Source organism: Dasypus novemcinctus, chromosome 18 (assembly GCF_030445035.2).
Source record: "Dasypus novemcinctus isolate mDasNov1 chromosome 18, mDasNov1.1.hap2, whole genome shotgun sequence".
NCBI lineage: Eukaryota > Metazoa > Chordata > Mammalia > Cingulata > Dasypodidae > Dasypus > Dasypus novemcinctus.
The window spans coordinates 36,587,811-36,606,621 of record NC_080690.1 but is presented as its reverse complement, the minus strand read 5'-3'; the positions used below and the strand labels follow the sequence as shown (position 1 = coordinate 36,606,621).

The 18,811-nt window shown below is 46.2% G+C and overlaps 2 long non-coding RNA genes across 3 annotated transcripts in view; one reads left to right on the top strand and one right to left on the bottom strand.

The window, feature by feature from the left end:
- LOC105745825 (uncharacterized) overlaps positions 1 to 11,111 on the top strand; it is a 34,703-nt gene extending 23,592 nt beyond the window's left edge. The window contains exons 1-3 of one of the 2 annotated variants that reach the window (XR_011646301.1): positions 5,578 to 5,700; positions 9,986 to 10,024; positions 10,624 to 11,111. This is a non-coding gene — a long non-coding RNA (uncharacterized lncRNA). Of the gene's footprint in view, positions 1 to 5,577; positions 5,701 to 9,985; positions 10,025 to 10,623 lie in introns of those variants that run through there. The other variant, XR_001118420.4, reaches the window with a different exon arrangement.
- LOC139436860 (uncharacterized) lies at positions 9,677 to 15,471 on the bottom strand. Its single transcript, XR_011646300.1, has 4 exons — positions 15,116 to 15,471; positions 13,811 to 13,993; positions 13,153 to 13,309; positions 9,677 to 10,035 (listed from the first exon to the last, which is right to left on the bottom strand). It is a non-coding gene; the product is annotated as an uncharacterized lncRNA (long non-coding RNA).
- Between the last annotated feature and the right edge of the window lie 3,340 nt (positions 15,472 to 18,811).

The following is an 18,811-nucleotide window of genomic DNA, read 5'->3' as shown; positions in this document are numbered from 1 at the left end:
CTTGTATTCTCATTAGGCCAGTCCTGGGACCTGCTGGAATGGAAGAGAGACACTCATTCTCTTGCACCACCTCATCTCCCTGGCCTGCTGTGTCTCTTATTGTCTCTCCTCTGTGTCTTTTTTTGTTGTGTCATCTTGCTGCGCCAGCTCTCCATGTGGGCCAGCATTCCATGTGGGCCAGCAGTCCTGCACAGGGCAGCACTCTACGTGGGTCAGCACCCTGCCTGGGCCAGCTCTCCACTCTGGCCAGCTCACCACGTGGGACAGCTTGCCTTCATTAGGAGGCCCTGGGTATCAAACCCTGGACCACCTATTATGGTAGACAAGAGCCCAATCACTTGAGCCACTTCTGCTTCCTTCCATAAATATGCCCCAAACTGAGCTCCTGGTCAAGCCACAAAACCCAGTGTGTCCATCCCAGTGAATGGTTCCACCCTACCCAGAATCCCAGATACTATTCTAGGCACCTCTTTCTCCCTTACTCCCCATAGTCACTGAATCAGCAAGTCCTATTGGCTTTACTTTCTATCCAGTGTATTCTGTGTTTATCTATTTGGACCTCTCACCACTCTGCTGTACCCCTCTTTGAGTCCCTGGAGTTTGGTCTGAACTGACTCCATCAATGGGATCTCCTGCCATTTGGTTTCTGGTTGGGTTTGACCAAAGAAACAAACTCAAATACCAGTTTCCAGATTTAGCAAATAAAAAATATAGGAGGGGAAGTGGATGTGGCTCAACTGATAAGAGTGTCCATCTACCATATGGAGGGTCCAGGGTTCAATTCCCAGGGCCTCCTGACCCATGTGGTGAGCTGGCCCATGCGCAGAGTTGCCACACACAAGGAGTGCCGTGCCACGCAGGGGCGCACCGTGCAAGAAGTGTACCCCGCAAGGAGAGCTGCCCCGCGTGAGAGAATCACAGCCTGCCCAGGAGTGGCACCACACACATGGGGCGCTGACGCAGCAAGATGACACAACAAAAAAGAGACGCAGTTTCCCAGTTCCTCCGGATAATGCAAGTGGACGCAGAAGAACACACAGCGAATGGACACAGAGAGCAGATGGGGGTGGGGGGGTAAAGGGGAGAGAAATAAATAAAATAAATCTTAAAAAAAAAAAAAGACACTGGAAAAAAGAGAAAAAAAAATACAGGAGGCCCAGTTAAATTTGAATTTCAGAAAACCAAGGAATCATTTTTAGCATAAGTATATCCCAAATATTGCAGGGGACATACTTATACTTTTAAAAAGTCATTGTTTTTCAGAAATTCACATTTAACCAGGCATCCTTTATTTTATCAGGCCAACCTGTCCCCAGCACTCCATGGCTCACACGATTGTTGGCAGGGCTGCTGGTATCTCCCTCGACCAGCTCCCTGCTGGCTAGGGGTCCCTCCAGAGCAGGCTCTCATCTCCTTCTGCTCTACACTTTCCTTCACCTGCAGCCTGGATGGCATGGAGGTGACTGCCTGAGGCTCTGCCCAGACTCTTTCTGTCTTGCCTCAGTCTGCAGTGACCTGGCTGCCCAGAGTCCCCCGGGCTTTGCCGGCAGGGAGAATTCCAACATTGCGAGACCCTCGCGCAATGTCTTTGGGCTGGCAAGTGGCTTAGGTTGGTACGAGGGGCCGGCGAGGGGGTCCAGCATGGCCCGGCTTCCCCGGAGTGCTCCGGGGATCGCCTCCAGTTGCACTTCAATATAAGCAATATCCTTCCAGCCGGGGCTCGTGCAACAGCAGTTTGCCTTCCAGAGCACAAATTAAAGTGATGCCACCGAGGGCATTAACAGTCTCACAGAGTCTGCTCTGTGCACGGAGGGTGTCGTGCACTCGCTGCTTAATATTAAGAGTGACTGAGTTGCCGCTCTGCCCTTCCAGCCAGGCCTGGTCTGAATAGCAGAGACGCAGCTGGGAGCCGGGCTGGGAGGAGGCTAGAGGGAGGAGCCCCGAGCTGCCACTCAGTTGCAACAGCGGCGCAGCCACGCTGCAGGCCCCGTGGGGCTGGGGAACCGAAGGTAAAGGTCACGAACTCTCAGCAAATATTTGGAGGGCTGTTCCCATGCCCAGTGGGTTTTGGACACAAGGTAATCCTCTCCTGGAAGGGGTCCCGTAATCCCTGAGCAAATGAACGGCCTAACTGGTAACTCCACGGCTGAGCCTGGCCCATCTCTCCCGGGATGGAGTCAGGAAGGGGGAAGGTGAGCCCAGCACCCCAGGCTGAAGTCTGAATGGGAGCCTCTTGGAGGCCTCAGCTCCAGCGAAGGGCACACTGCGGGTGACCCCTTTAGGGAGAGACCCATTGCATCGCGGAATACAATATTTTGTTGTCCACAAAGCATTGGGGGATCATGCACTACGTCTTTGGAGATGAAAGACGTGCCCCGTTTTGGGAGCCCAGACTCTGATTAGGGAGCCAGTCTGTAAGCTCCCTGAGGGCAGGAAGCCTCTCTGTGCTTACTATCAGATCCCCAGTAGGGACACAGAGAATGAACGAATGGATGGCTGGATGGATGGTCAGAGAGAGCTGGGCAGAGAGGCGATGGAAACATGTGCCAGGCAGAAGGGAGAGCATGTGCAGGTAAGTGAAGGTCACGGGGATCGGGCATAGCTGGGAGCTGCCAGGACTTCAACACACCTGGCATGTAGAGCGTGTGCCATGCCGAGTGAGGTTCGAGGCTGGGACCCGGTCAGGAACGAGCCCATAGCCCTGGGTAAGGAGCTTGGGCTTCCTTCTGAAGCTCTTGAAGGATTTCAGGTTGCAAAGTAACAAGGTCTGATTTGCATTTTAGATCCTCTTACAGGATGGATGAATTCATTCACTCTATTTCTTTTTTTTTTTTAAAGATTTATTTATTTATTTAATTCCCCCCCCCCCCCCCCCCCCCCCGTTTGTCTGTTCTTGGTGTCTATTTGCTGCGTCTTGTTTCTTTGTCCGCTTCTGTTGTCGTCAGCGGCACGGGAAGTGTGGGCGGCGCCATTCCTGGGCAGGCTGCTCTTTCTTTTCACGCTGGATGGCTTTTCCTCACAGGCGCACTCCTTGCGCTTGGGGCTCCCCCACGCGGGGGACACCCTTGCGTGGCACGGCACTCCTTGCGCGCATCAGCACTGCGCATGGCCAGCTCCACATGGGTCCGGGGTTTGAACCGCGGACCTCCCATATGGTAGACGGACGCCCTAACCACTGGGCCAAAGTCCGTTTCCCTCACTCTATTTCTTAATTCATCTTTAAAACAAACAAACCCTTGCAATAGACCAGATACAGTGCTGGGTCTACACTGGTGCTGCCCAATAGAAATATACCACAAGCCATGTATGTAACTTAAAATTTTCAAGTAACCATATTAAAAAAAGGAAAGAGAAACAAGTGATGTGTTTAAAATATACTTTATTTGACCCAATATAGCTGCAATATCATTTCAACATGTAGTCTGCATAAAAATTATTAATGATGTGGCTTACATACTTTTTTTGTTGTTGTTCTAAGCCTTTGAAATCCAGTATGCGTTTTCCTCTTACAGCACATCACAATTCACACTGGACTTGTTTTCATTGCTCCAAAGCCACGTGTGGCCAGCGGCCACGGTATTGAAAAGCACAGGTCCAACAGTGGGGGACAAGGGGATGGTGGCCCCTGTCCTCACAGAGCTCAGAGCCTCACAGAGAAGACCAACAATTAAATAAGGAAACAAAATAGGACAATGGTGTGCGACACCACGGATCAATCTTGAAGACGTCACGCAGAGTGAAAGAAGCCAGGCACAAAAGGACAGATAGTGTATGATTCCTCTTACATGAAATATTTAGAACAAGCAAATTCATAGAGACAGAAAGTGGATGAGAGGTTACACGGGGCTGTGGGGAGAGGGAAGGAAAGTTATTGCTTAATGGGTACAGAGATCCTGTTTGGACTGATGAAGACGTTTTGGTAGCAGATGGTGGTAATAGTTGTAGAACACCATGAATGTAATGAATGCCACTGAATTGTACCCTTAAAAGAGATTAAGATGCCACGTTTTATGTTATATATGTATATTACCATAATGAAAGTTTTAAAAGAGGTTTAAAAATTAATTTTAAAAGTGTTCTTGTAGGAAACAGCTTAGAAACAAGTTGGCTTGATTTTAAGCAACTGTTCGAGAATTTTTAAAATTTTGCACACCCTGAATTGACTTGTTAATAAAAATAAATGATTTAAAAAATGGTGTCATGGGAGTTACAGCAGAGGTGAAGGGCAGAAGGGGGATATGGGCACCCAGGAAGTATGGTAGAGGGACCTGAAATAAGCTAAATTTAAGTTGAGCACATTCTTAAGGACGGGCGGGGTCAGTTAAGTGAAGGGGGCGAAGGTTCCTGACTTGAACTGCACACACGGAGGGCTGGTGCCAACACTCGAGGAACTCACGTAAGCCCCGGGGGGAGTAGCTGGACATACGTCTGGAAAGGCCAAGGGGCCAGATGGGGCAGGCCAGTAGCTCCGGTGGGCATTTGGACTTTATTCTAAGAGCCATAGAAAACCACCAGGGGGTTGTAAGTGGTGATGCGACCGTGACCAAATCATTAAAATATATCGCTGTGGCTGTTAGGCAAGACAGCTTGGAGGGCAGCAGGCCTGAGCAGGGCGGCCAGTGGTCTAGCGCAGGTGTTCAGGCATGCGATGCTGGTGGTTTGGAAATGGGGAGAAGTGGAGGTCTGCAGGACAGAGTTAAAGTTAGAACCAATAGGGCTTAGTAAGGGACTGGAGCTCTGTGTGTGTGCATGGGGGAAGAGGGAGGAAAGGGAGGGAGTGATGTGCATGGGAAAGAGGGAGGAAAGGAAGGGAGTGATGTGCATGGGGGAAGAGGGAGGAAAGGAAGGGAGTGATGTGCATGGGGGAAGAGGGAGGAAAGGGAGGGAGTGATGTGCATGGGAAAGAGGGAGGAAAGGAAGGGAGTGATGTGCATGGGGGAAGAGGGAGGAAAGGAAGGCAGTGATAATGGATGTCTCCCAGGTTTCTGGTGCTGTTTTCTGGGATAGGGAACCTGGAGGAGGAACAGGATTGGGATCAGAGGATATGATGGGTTCAGTTTTGCATGTGTTGGGTTTGAAGTGCTCTCGAGACTGCCAAGGTTCATTTTTTAAAAAAATAAAACAAGTTTTATTGAGATAAATTCACATACTACACAACCCATCTAATGTGTATAAGTAGTGACTTTTACTATAATCACAGGGCTGTGCATTCATCACCACAATCAAACACCGAGGTTCGATTTTAAGTGACAAGTAAGTCCAAGCATGAGACAGAGAGAGACGCCTGGGCGGGACAATCAGATTTGGGAGGTGGTCAATATCTGGATATGAGGTTGGTAATTAAATATATGGAAAAATTAAATCATCTCAAGCTGTGGCTTTTAACCAGGGGCCATTTTGCCCCCAGGAAACATTTGGTGGCATCTGTATACACACCTCAGGGTAGGGGAGCTGCTTGCTTCTAATAGACAGACCAGGAATGCTGCTAAACATCCTGCAGTGCACAGGACAGTTGCCAGAACAAAGAATCACTGGCCTCAAACATCAATAGTGCTGAAGTTGAGAAACCTGTTCTAGAGACAGTGTAGAGGGAGAAGAGTCCCGGATGGAGCCCTGAGACACTCTGACATTTAAGGTAGAGCAAGTCAATGAGGAAGGATTGATCAGTGAAGATCAATGAAGAAATGTAGAAAAGAAAGGGTAAGTCAAGACCAAGCAGAAAACAGCCGCCCCAGTTGGGCTATGAATTAGGAACGATGACGTGGATGTATGCTTTAAATTGCGATCTTTTCAATTTTCATTTTTCTTTTCCAAATGAGACTTAAGGGAACCCCAAATTTCAAGCACCTGGAATACAGAAGTGCACATGAGGTAGGTAGAGTGGCCAAGTGGGAAGAATGCAAGCTCCGCTAACTTACTAGCCATGTGCACTGGGGCAAGCGGCTAGCCACACCCACCCACCCCCGTGCCTTGCCTTCTCTATCCAGAAAATGGGTTTGTGATAGGGCTCAAGTGAGAAGGTAATATGTTTAATAGGTGCTCAATTAGTTGTAATTACTTTTTCTTCCTTTCATTTATCATCTTGTGGCAGGCTTGCCTCTAGGTTATTCTTTTTTTTTTTTTTTTTTTTTAATTTTTTTATTTTTTATTGACTTTGTAATAATATTACATTAAAAATATATATGTGAGGTCCCATTCAACCCCACCCCCCCACCCCCCCTCTCCCCCCCCCCCCCAACAACACTTGTTCCCATCATCATGACACATCCATTGGATTTGGTAAGTACATCTTTGGGCACCTCTGCACCTCATATACATTGGTTCACATCATGGCCCATACTCTCCTCTATTCCATCATGTAGGCCCTGTGAGGATTTACAATGTCCGGTGATTACCTCTGAAGCACCATCCAGGGCAGCTCCATGTCCCGAAGATGCCTCCACCTCTCATCTCTTCCTGCCTTTCCCCATACCCTTTGTCCATTATGTCCACTTTTCCCAATCCAATGCCACCTCTTCTATGTGGACACTGGATTGGTTGTGTCCATTGCACCTTTATGTCAAGAGGAGGCTCAGATTCCACCTGGATGCTGGATGCAATCCTCCCATTTTCAGTTGTAATCACTCTAGGCTCCATGGTGTGGTGGTTGTCCTTCTTCACCTCCATCTTAGCTGAGTGTGGTAAGTCCAATAAATCAGATTGTAGGTGCTGGAGTCTGTTGAGGCTCAGGATCTGGCTATCACATTGTCAGTCCAGAGATTCAAATCCCCTAAATATATCTTAAACCCCAACATTAACTGCACCTCCAGCACATTAGCATGAAAGTCTTATGAAGGGAGATCCCATCTGAGTCCAGATTCATCACACATAAACACCATTTCCAAAGAGGGGCCATCTGCCCTGGTAGTTAACCCCATCGGCCATGACCATAACTCCCATGGGTCTCTTTAGCCCTCAAAGGAACCAATATCTGGGGGTTGTATCTGCTTTATCTGTCTCTCTGACTCTGCTCAGTTGTGCATGAGGGCAATCCTTCTGCCAGCCTCCAGACTCTTTTTTAGAAACTCGTAGCCATATAAACTCATTTCTCCTTTCCATTTCCCCCTTACTTTAGGTCAAACAGCATTTTAAAGTCATGGTATTTTATGTAGACATGGATATTCTGCTGACCTGCATTGAACCTTCCGTATAAGGTCATTTTCCAGTTGCATCATCAGTTGGTAGTTGATAGTGGTCCCTCGTTGCCAGGGAGGCTCATCCCCGGGTGTCATGTCCCACGCTGGGGGGAAGGCATTGCATTTACATGCTGAGTTTGGCTTCGAGACTGGCCACATTTGAGTAACATGAAGGCTGACAGAAGGAAATTCCCAGGCACAAAGTTGCTCTAGGCCTTGTTATTATTTTGGGTTTATCAGCTCACAAGCATAGTCATTAGTATCAGGGGCTCACTGTTGAACCCTCACTCCCTCCCGGTCCCCACCACTGTACCTGGGAGACTGTCGCTGCTCCCCTAGGGACCACGACAGAGCTCTAGGTTATTCTTTACTTAGATTCCTAATTCCTTCTGCTGTCAACACTGCCAAAATTCTGCTGAAAACCAGACTGATGTTGGGGCGAGGTCTCTGGCTCTTATCTTGGAGATGAAGTTTAGCTGGTTGACTACTGGGCTTTTGATGTAGCCTTTGTGTGAGGAACACCTCCTTTGGTCCTTTCTCTGTCACTCCCCCACCCCATGGCTTCCCCTTTCTCCTCCCTCATTGTGGGCCTTTCCATTTTTTCCTTTTTTTTTTTTAAAAAAGAAGTTTTAGTTTACAGAAAAGTTACGTCCCTCTCACATTTCCCCCTATTTATAGCATCTTTCATTAGTGTGGTACATTTGGTACACCTGATGAACATTAATTGAAGCATTGCTACTCGCCATGGTCTATAGGTTACATTACGGTTTACACTTTGCACTATACAATTTTATAGGTTTTCACAAAAGGTATAATGGCCTGTATCCATCATTGCAACATCATGCAGAACAATTCCCATGTCCCCAAAATGCCCGATATTACACCTATTCTTCCCTCTCCCTCCCCTTAGAACCTCTGGTGACCACTGTCTTTATATCAATGTTTCAAGTTCTTCCATTACTAGAATAATAATAAGTCTACTTTGGTCCAGAGTTGCATTCCCTCCTTATATTTGTTTATTCCTCAGTCTTGAGGATTTTAGGATGGTGATGCCCACTCCACTTCCAATTGAGAGGGGGCTTAGATCTTATGGGACAGATGGATGGAACTGTTTTGCTTGCAGTTGTAGATACTCTCTGATTCTTGGGATGGGCGTTGTTCATCATCATCCTTTTGTTAGTTGTCCAGTGAACTGGAGAGTAGGTGTTGGCTGCATCTCTGCTGAAATTCAGGGCTCAACTGGCATGAACAGCCAGAAGATGGAAGTCTCTGGGACACATATTTAATGGATATACTGCTAAATTATAGATTCAAATAAAAGGGGCAGAAGAACCATGTGTAGGGAAATTATAATGAGTGTAAGTCCATTACACTGGGAAAATGGGCTATCATATATTCCAAGGAAAGTCCCAGTACATTTAAAGATGATCCAGTTGATTGGACCAGACCATCTGCAACTTGGTTTAACTCCTTATTTATCAGACCAGGAAGTAGGAAATGAGGCACAGATTAGAAACTGTGAGGACCAAGGGATATCAGACCTTTTCAAACTTTCTCACTGGCATTACCCCAGCAAAGGAGAGTAAACTTGAACCACTCTTCACCCAGCCTCCCTGCATTTGATGTGGATCAGGGTCTAAGATGTTCTCGAAGGTACACTTTCTTTGAAGTCTCCTGTTTCATCTTAAAAACGAACAAACTGGAATTCTGGTCCATAATAGATCACTGTTCATGTTAATATAAAAATAAAACTTTTTATCCTCTTCTACTCCCTGCCATAAAACCCAGAAGGACAGAAGCATCTGAGCTTGAGACCAAGCCCTACTGGATCCCCATAAGCACCCAAATTCTCTCCTCTGGTACCATGGACCACTGGGACATTTGACAAATTCCTAATGTTGGAGGTGCTAATGGGCAGACGAAGGCAAACAGTCACGGAGAGCATAATTCTGGAATAAAGAGGTCTTTTGGGCAATGGGAAGATTCCTGAACTCTCCACAGCTTCGAAAAGAAGTTGATTTTATTTTTCCAGTTTACAGAATTTTTTATATAGAGTTTTGTTAGCAGAGAATGTTTCCAACTCACTTGGGGCATCTCTCAAAGGTACTTGGTGAGTTATGACTGGTTCCTCACCAGTACTGAAGTTGGAGGTAAGTGTGTCTGTTGCAAAGCCGTGCATTATTGACACCCGTTACATAAGCAGACATGACCAAGAGACAACGTCCTATTCTTTGTCTGTGGACAAAGGTTGCTTGGGGATGGATGGAGTTGCCTCTTCTGACAGTGCATATATTGCAATTAAGTGTGCAGAAATTCCAAGCAGGGATTAATGTTTCCTCTAAGAAACAGTGTCTGCCTATTTTTTCCCTCATAGGAACAAAATGGCTCCGAATTTACATAATTAAAATTCTGGTGTCTTTTCAGATCATAACAATGGGTAATTAACATTGGTACTTGTCAGCTGGGAAATTCCTCGGGAGGAGGTTATCAGAGCCCAGCCGTTTTATTTGGGGCCACATCTCGTGGACAATCAAGGCTAATTGGATCACCCCCATCTCATGAAAAATGAACGAAGGAACATTGAACATTACTAGCCCTGTTTGCAATCAACCCAGAAAGGTAGCTCGCTCAAACAAGCCTGTGTGAGCTCAGAACCTCAGCCCTGAGTGGAGGATGGCAGCCTGACAGTCTAATTTAGAAGCGTTGCTTAAAATCTTAATCAGTGCATTGAAATTAGCAGAGGCGAGTTTCAACACCATGTTTGTCATTTATGGTTATCATTTTTAATAAACGTTAAAATGTTTTTACAGGTGTGGAAAAGGCACATCCCTGGGACACTGCTCTCTCAGGTCGGTGCTCTCTATCAAGGAAAAAAAAAATGTCATCTTGTGAATTAAGACGTAACCTATTCATCAGAGCTTGCCTTCCTTTTATTTTGTGGTTCCCTGAAAGCTATCTGCAATCCTAAGCCCGAGTCCAGCTTCTCTGCACAAGTGATATCTTGATTGACACGTCTCCAAATAAGCTTCTGAATAGCTTTCCGTATTAGCCTTGGAATAATTCAGATGTCAAATTACGGCTCACAGACTCCCTGACTCCTCTCGAGCCCCAGAATGAATTTTTTAAATATTTGGGAGAAAATATTAAATTTTGTTCAGGTTGGGTCAAAGTTCATATCATTTGGTAATAAAGAGCCACAGAGGGTGTTTGCCGAGGGTAGGTTGCGTTGATTTTATTTTGTGCAACAGCTGCAGGTCGGGCTGACCCTTGGTGGGCGGTTTGGAGTTTGCATGCCTGCAGCTCTCGGCATCTTGCCGTGGGTTCCCTTTGGACAGAAGAGGGAACAAGAAAGGAAGAAGCATACAATGCAATGAATCTTCTCTCTGTGCAGGACTCCTGGCTAATGTCATCTCTAAATATGCAGCTTTAATTGCCCCTCTCTTTGCAGCAACACGGGAAGAAGGGATCTTAGTTACTCGTTTTCATCCCCGCTGAAACTGCACTGCAGACTCATCCTGGACTTCCATCCTGCAAACCCGGCAGAAGCATTCCTCGCAAGCAAGAAGGCAAAGCTGTGCTTGCCAGGCTGATAATGACCATTTTTATAATATTTGTTGGAAGCTCGGAAATGTGTGTCTGAGAAAACTCTCATTATTACCATCTGTTTGTGCAGCTGTAAATATTTAACCAAGAATGCTACCTTCTTTGTGGGAAGACTTGCTAATTACACCTGCTTCTCTCTATAATTATGTGTTGTTGTGAAATTTTGTGATAATGGCACAACTGTGTCATCCTCTCACAAGGGATAAAATTATACCAAGTGCAGCACTGGAATTTCCATAAGCAATTAGCCTATGCTTTTACATCCCTGTGTTTTCCTGTGATTTTACTGAAATGAAAGATAATGAATTAAATCCAATTATAGCAGAAAGACATCTAGCAACTTGACATTTATTTTGAACTGCAGCTCCACTTCACAGCAAAGTGAGCAGGAGAACTACACTGTTGCGTACGACTGTGAAGCATCCTGCTAAATTATACGGATCAGCCTGATAAGTGTAGACCTGATGAACAGTTCTTATTGGAGGCTGGGATTATCCTGGCTAAATGCTTCTCTTAAAGGTGCATATTTCTAGTCTGATGAGTTTGAGATACTGTTCTTGGCTTGTAGCTTGATTATTGCTGGCATGTCTCTATAAATAAATTTCCCCAGATTCCATGATAAAGTCCAGGCCATGAAAGAATCACCCATCATTCGTTCACAGAGCTTTTGAGGAGGATGGGAGGTAGAGCCCTGGGATTCTGAAAATAGGAGACACTATCCTTTTCTTACCCACTTTAAAACATGGGCATTCTATTTGTTAGAAAATCTTAGCTCTCTAGAAGATGTAACCCCTATATAGGCTACAGAATTATCCACCAGCTGTAATCAGGAGACCATTCAAAAGAGGCTGAGCCACTATTCCTGAAAATAAAATAAAACAAAACAAAATGAATGATGTGGCTGCACAGACCCCTCTGAAATGAATATGCCTCTGCGTCCTTATTGTTTTATTTTCCTTTCGGCTCTTACCGCAGATTTTTCTCTCCGCCCCTCTTCCTCTTCTGTCTAGATGCAAATATCTCAAAATGTCAAAAGCGGAAAAGTGACCCATCCTTGGGTGGCACAGGGGACCACGACGCTCTGATGGCCACATCATTTCAGACATAAACACAATTCCCAGGGTTACAGGGGCTCCGGAGCAGTGCTAAACCCGCTGATGATTTTACTTATTTGGTTAGTGGTCATGACTATTCCTACTGACCCTCAAGGTTAGTGAGGCTGACAGCGTGATTGTACCACGCAGGGGGAGGCTCCGGGGGGCGCAGTTCCCGGGGCTGACAGGTCGTCCTGCCGAGCTCTGCCCGGGCAACTCTTCTCTTCGATTTCCTCTCAGGGCTGGACGGGAGTGGCTGCTTAATGGTTTGCTTTCAATACAGTCAAAACACGAGCCCATCTTTACCTCTAATCCATTCTGAAGGGGCTCTTTACACAACTGGCTCATTCTATTTCTTCATTTTCAGAAAAGGCAATCAAATAAGATTGAACCACACAGGCGCTTGGTACAGGGTTTTTCTAAGTGTGCGTGTGTGTTTCTAAAAAGCACAATGATTAATTTTGCGACACCGCATTTTATGGAAAGTTGTCTTTGCCTGTTTTCTTCCTCACTGTTTTTTTAAGGGCTCTGAAAATCGATGTGAGGCTTCACTCCCATCCATCTTTATATAGTAATAAATTAAGTGGGAGGTATTGATATTTTTGACTGAGCTTTTAAAATTTACATACTAATGACAATTATACCCTTGTGACTGTTGATTTCTGTTGCTGCTTACAGTTCATGACTTGGGTAAGAGGCATCCACGTCTTGCCTGCTTGCTCAGATATTCCCGAGCTGCCCCAGCGCCTCCGCGCACCTCTCAAATCCAGGGCGGTCAGGACACCAGCCCCAAGGAGCGGGGAGCTCAGACAAACCCTTGCTCACCTGCTGTCTTTCTAGGTCTCACAAAGAATTTCGGGGGGTACGAACAAGAGCTCAGCCAAGGAAAGGCCACGTGACCCCGCCTTGGGCAATGAATGCAAACATGGGTGGGTGGGAGCCAAAATATTTAACAGTGGTGGGCACTGGAGTGGGGGCAGGGGTAGGGGCAGTCCTCTACTTTGTCAGATGTTACCCCTGTAGATGCTAAGTTAAGGGAAGGGAGGGCCAGTGGGGCCTCAGAGGGCTTGGGGAGTAATGCCTATTTACCAACTAGTTCAAAGTACCCCAATATTTAAAACTGATGCAGACTGGGCAAATTTTAGTTCTGGATATGAGCCCCTCCCTCGCACAAGATTGAGGAATCCTGGGGGAAATTACGAAAGTATTGTGTGCTTTCCTGTTCCTTAAGCAAAAATAAACTAGAAGTTTGAAACCTTGACATTGAAGGCCTGGCTTACCTCGTGCTTCCCAACTCTTTCTGATAAACTCTCAGAGTTTGGGGTAGCGTGTGAAATCGCTGCCTGCCCTCTTCTTGCCTTCTACTTCCCTTAAGGTGAATTGAAGTCCTCTTCTCAGCATTTGGCAAGAGTTTTTGCTCAGAAGCAGGGAGACAGCCTGAGCCAAAAGGGAGTTAAAGGGACCAGGTCAGGGCCGCTATGTGATTTTACTACACGAAATCGAATCATTCCAGGCAAACTGAGCGCTACCCACGGGTAAATGACCAGGGGGAAAAATGCCAAAAAACCTGACAAAAGGCCTCAATTGCATTTCAACAATAATTTGGGGGGACTCGGACGGCCCTTGAAGCTCACAACAGTTTAGTTGCCGAGATTAATTTGTCAGTAATATCGATTGTCAGAGGCCTGTTTCATTCTATTTAAGATTCCACAAGGCACAGACAGCAGCAGCTCGTGGGTGATTTTTCCCCCTAGAATTTTCAGGGCGTTGAGGAGGCAAGTCAAAGAAATGCAGAACAGCAAGTTCTGTCCAACCAGATATTGCCTGGCGATCCGCAGGGCAAGGTGTGTGGGTTTTCTTTACATTTTTCCCAGGCAGCAATACATCATTTGTTTACACATGGGGGGCCGCCCCCCACCCCCGCCCCAAGCAGATTACCTAGCCATCCAGGTGTCTAGCGTGTAGAGGAGCAAGGTGAGGCTTCCATAACTCAGCCCTGAAATTGCTAGGCGGGCTCATCGAAATATTAAGGCTGCTGAAAGTGGAGCTTCTCTGGTTTCCCGATGCACGGAGATTGCTCAGTTACAGCCAACTGTCCAGGAAGCGCCTTTGCAAGAGTGTCTGCAAAGAAAGGACAGAACACAGGAGAGGTGTGGAGGAGAACTCACTTTCATCAAAGGATCAGCTTTCAGGATGGTTTGGGAGCCCAGAGCCTTATTGTGTTACACACCACACTCAAATGCGCCTTGTTCTGCTTTTCTGCTCCCACCCCAACCCTCTTTCTTTTCTTCAGTGTTTTCAAAATGAAAGAGTTTTTTCTTCCAAATTGGGCTGGGAGGCAAATTCTTGAACGGTGTAATAGAAAATGTTAGACAATATTCCTTACTGGAGCTATTGACATTTTGGATAGTCATGACACTTTGATTTTTCTCAAAACATATGGATCAAGCCTGATTGTGTTATTGGACAGGAAGTCCTGATGAAAGGCCTTCCTTTATCTTTCTTTGTATTTTCCCCCCTCTGTTTGTTCGTGGCTCTCTCTCTGAATATAATCGTGGTTTTCTTAAGCTGTCCGGGGAGTCGTTATTGCCTTACTAAATATTTCATGGTGCACAGCACACCGTACCTGCCAACCGCCTCTTATTTGTTGTCAAAAATAAAGGGCTCATCCTTCGGGGCTGGGGGGGGGGCGGGGGGGCGGGAAAGAGTCGCAGGCTTATTTTCTTATTTGTGTTTGAAAGTTTCTCCGAGGCACCAAAATGCACGGAAATCTGCGAGGGGCGCCTTTTATTTGGCGGCGGCGGCGGGGCCGGCCATTTATTTATTTATTTACTCGCGGCTTATTTATTTATCCGGCGCGTGCGCTCCTCCTCTATGATTCCCAGCACTTGTTTCCTTGCAGCTTCCCTTCCTATTTGTTCAAAAGGGAAAAGTTCAAAGCGGCTCTGTCGGCGGAGGGGAGAGCTTGCTGAATGCTAACCCTCCAGTGCCTGCCGGCTCTGACCTTGAGCGAGGAGCCTTAAACGGTCCCACCGCCCAGCCGCATGTGTGTTTTGTTAGACCGGGGCGGGCGGGGTCAGGGCTCACCTGAGGCCGGCGGTGCGGGGCAGACCCGCGTGTGCAGCGGGGTAATGCATTTTTAAAAGGAACGTTCTCGCCTCTGAGTGGCTCTAATATGGTCTCTGTTTAAAAACCTGTCAGAATCCCAAGCACACACTCCATAAAATATAAATAAGTACTTACTGTTTGCAGATGTTGCTTGTTTTTCATAATGTTTGTATTTGAAGTCTCGAATCCTCACTTCCTGCCAGGCTCCCTCATGCCTCTCTCCTGTTTCTGAAGGAACAAGGGGGGAACTTCAGAACACAATTTCTCAATGAAGACACTTTCTGTCAAATCTGTCAGCGTCCTCGGCACAATTAGCATGCTCTTTTTCTTTCTTTCTTTTCAGCTCTCTTTCTCTCCCTCCGGCTCTGGCTCTGTCTCTCTCTCAAGAGTTTCCTTTCTCACCCCCTCCTTCCCTGTGCCGCCTCTCTCGGGTTAGCAGCCTTAGAAGGAGGCTGAAGCCTCAGGAAAGTGTGATTTCGAGGCCCTGAAAGTGATCCTGTAACTCAATAGGTCTGCACTCTGCCCACTTAGATTTACTGCGAAGAATCAGGCAAGGGGCGATGAGAAGTCTCTGCGGGGGCTCTCGGGAAATTCATAGATGGGCCGCATACCTCGTTACCATCGCAGCCTCCAGAGTCCAGCTGATGCATTCCGAGGGCACGCATCTTATTCATACGTGCGGATTTGGCCACACCCGGGCTGTACAGCTCCTGACTCTGACCCCACGACACCCACTCAAATGGTTCACATCTCTGCCAGTTCCACACTCTCCAAAAAAGCTTGGAGAGTCTAGTGGAAAGCCCAGTCTTCTCTTTCTGTCTTGTTCAACCTCTCCTCTGCCTGTCTTCCTTCTTGGGTGCCACCTGCCCCCTGGGTTGGGGGACAGTGGGTGGCAGTGGGATTGGGCACCTCTTTGCATTATGGGTCATTTATTCCAGAGTTCCCTATGGACAATGGGAGAAGAGGACTGTGGAAACTGATATTTGTTCCGCAGCCCTCCCACGATTTGCCTGAACATTTTAATAACACACTTTCCGCAGCACACGCCCGTGCGGTTAGAAAGCAATGCCCGAGCTCTCCCTGCAAGGCCTTCTGTGTACTTGTTGAAATCAGCAGTTTATGCTTTTTTATTTACCTTTTTTAAAAAAAAAAAACTGTTTATGCAGGCATCTTGTTAAAAAGCTAGCCCAGCCATTATCTCGGCCCTTTCTTTACAGGGAAAGCAACGGTTTATGGGGTCGCCCCTGTGATACTCCTGCTTATCTGTACCCCTCTTACTTCTTAGTTCCCCAATTTTGCAGTCAACAGTCACCAATATCCTCAAGAACTTCAAGCCAGAAGCCCCATTCCCAAATGACTGCTCAGAAGCCCCAGCTTTAGCTGGAGAGAGATTCATGACAAATCCTATGCACTTTCACTTCGCTTTAGTACCTATTATTTAAAAAAAGAAAAAGAGAAGATCCACACACCAAGCCTTGCCTCGTTTCTACACTGTTCCAGGAGGATCCGATTATAAACCTAAGCCCAGAACAGCGGGCCTCCATGCTGGAATCAGGTCAGTGGAGTTTTGCCTCATCTTTAAAGCACAGAAACCATAAATCAAGATGAAAATCCTTCCGCCCAAAAGCCTTACCAATTGATACAATTTGAAAATGGGCAGCTGGAGAGGCTGGGGAGAAAGCTGACATGATGACTTTTATAATAGCAGAACGTTTAAGGTTAGAGAAATAAAAGGAAGAGGATGAAATCAGGCGCGTTGATCTCTGCCTGCAGGCTCTCCCAGCTCACTTGAAGCTCGGGCAATTATTTCTGCTCTGGCTTTCCCCTCCTTTTTTCCCAGCAGTCTGTTTGAAATGAAGCAGAAGCCGGCACGGCAGGCTTATCAGTGTCGTTAGCTGACAGGGCGCCCAGCACACCTGCTTTTACTTGCTGCCTTTCCAGGCACTAATGCCAGAGAGAATGTTGCTTGAGTTCTTATAATGTGTAAAGATTCATTTATTTCACCTTTTGAACCTGCCTGACCCTCTGGGCTTGTGTTGGGGAGGGGGTGGGGGGCTGGAGAGGGCTTTTTTTTTTTCCCTGGCACTTAGAAGAAGCTGGCAATTAGGGGTCTGGCCCCGGGGCTGTTGCTGTGATAGAGGCTTAAATGAGAGGCGGGGCTCAGCCAGGGAGGCGCTGGGCAGGGTCCACGCCAACCGAGGGGTTTGGGGGATGGTGTGAGCAGGAATTCCCCGGGCTGCTGCCTCCCTGGCCCCACTGAGTCCCGTATGCAGGGCTGTTTTGGGACCTTGGCCTGCTCACCTTTGGAAACCCCACCCCATAGCACAGCATGTGTATTAAAAATGCACTCACCCCTCACTTTCATTAGGATTGTTTTAGGTGAGATACATGTTGAGAGGTCTTAAAAGATTATTTCTCCTTTGATATGATTTGCCTAGGAGCACCAATTCGTTTAGGATGAGCTGAGATGTCTTGGAAACCATTGGGCACACTTAGGAATTCCTGCAAAGTGAGAAATACCTACCCTTCAAATGTTTTCCAATGTAATGGAATTTTTATGCTTACTAACTTTAGCCATTAATGAAGTTGATATAATATTAAGTTTTGCCGATGTATAATTAAACACCTATTCATTTCAATGTTATGGTTTCTTTTCCTATTTGGAACCAATAAAAATTATATATGTGTATATTCAGGTTTCAAATATTTTCATAGGTTCCTGAAAAGTCTGTAGCTTTCAGGTATATAAAGGTAGCTTTTTTTTTTTCTTTCTTTGCCTTCCTTTCTAGAAATCTTGGTTTAAGATCTTAGTTTACTGGAGAATAAAAAAGTAGCTCTTGCTGGTGGACATTAAACTCTCTTTGGACTTTGATTCTGCTTCCTTATGTTTTGCATCTCATAACTAGTACTAGTGGGGCATACCCCTCAACCTTGTCATGGAAATTGGGAGCTTCTGTCATTGCTTGTTGGCTCCTTCTTTTAAAGAGTTGACTATATTGGGCATCTTTGTTTATGCCTCATTTACATCCCTTCCCTGTTCTGTTACTAGAATTCTGATTTTTCCTTTGGGATGATGACTCTTCCACCATCATCTTGAACAAATACTTACAAGCTCAAGTTCCTAATTCTTAGGGCACAGGGAGTTGGAGGATCAGGGTCCAGTGGCTATGCATTAGAATCATGTTCCAATGTATTCATTATCTTTGTCCTCACTGCAATGTCTGTGATGTTTCTACCGGTAGAAATTCTATTCCTTTGAGTTCTGGAAATTTTTGCACTAGTTAGAATGAATCTTCTACTAAAATGCCAGTTAATATTTAAATAATCAGATTATGTATTTTTTAGAGGAGCTTAAGGAGGATGGGGAATGGAAGTAGATATCAAAGAAAGAAAAACTTGCTTATGTTATAATTATTTCAAAGATTTGGCCCAGTCAAAGGAAAACAGGTCCATGTTTAATCAAGGAGAAGTAAGGGTCTGGAATTAGTGGACGATTTCGCTGTGTAACTAAGCTCTCCCCTCCCTCTTTTAAGGCATACCCACCTGTGCTTCTGATGGCTCTCACTCACCATCAAAGCAACAGAAACTCAAAACTTATTTCAGGATGTGCTTCATTAAAAGCAACTGACTTGGTTTCTTGGTTCCTCTCTTGACCAGCTCCCAAGAAAATCCAACCAGGTAGGTCTTTGATCTGTACTGAGGACAGGTGTGTGTTTTCCAGACTACCTAAATGGGACAGATGCTAAAGGGTCACAGTAAGAGAACCAGTCAGCTTTCTCTAAAACTGCTTCTACAAGTTCTGTGACACTCCAGGTCCTCAAAAATCATTCC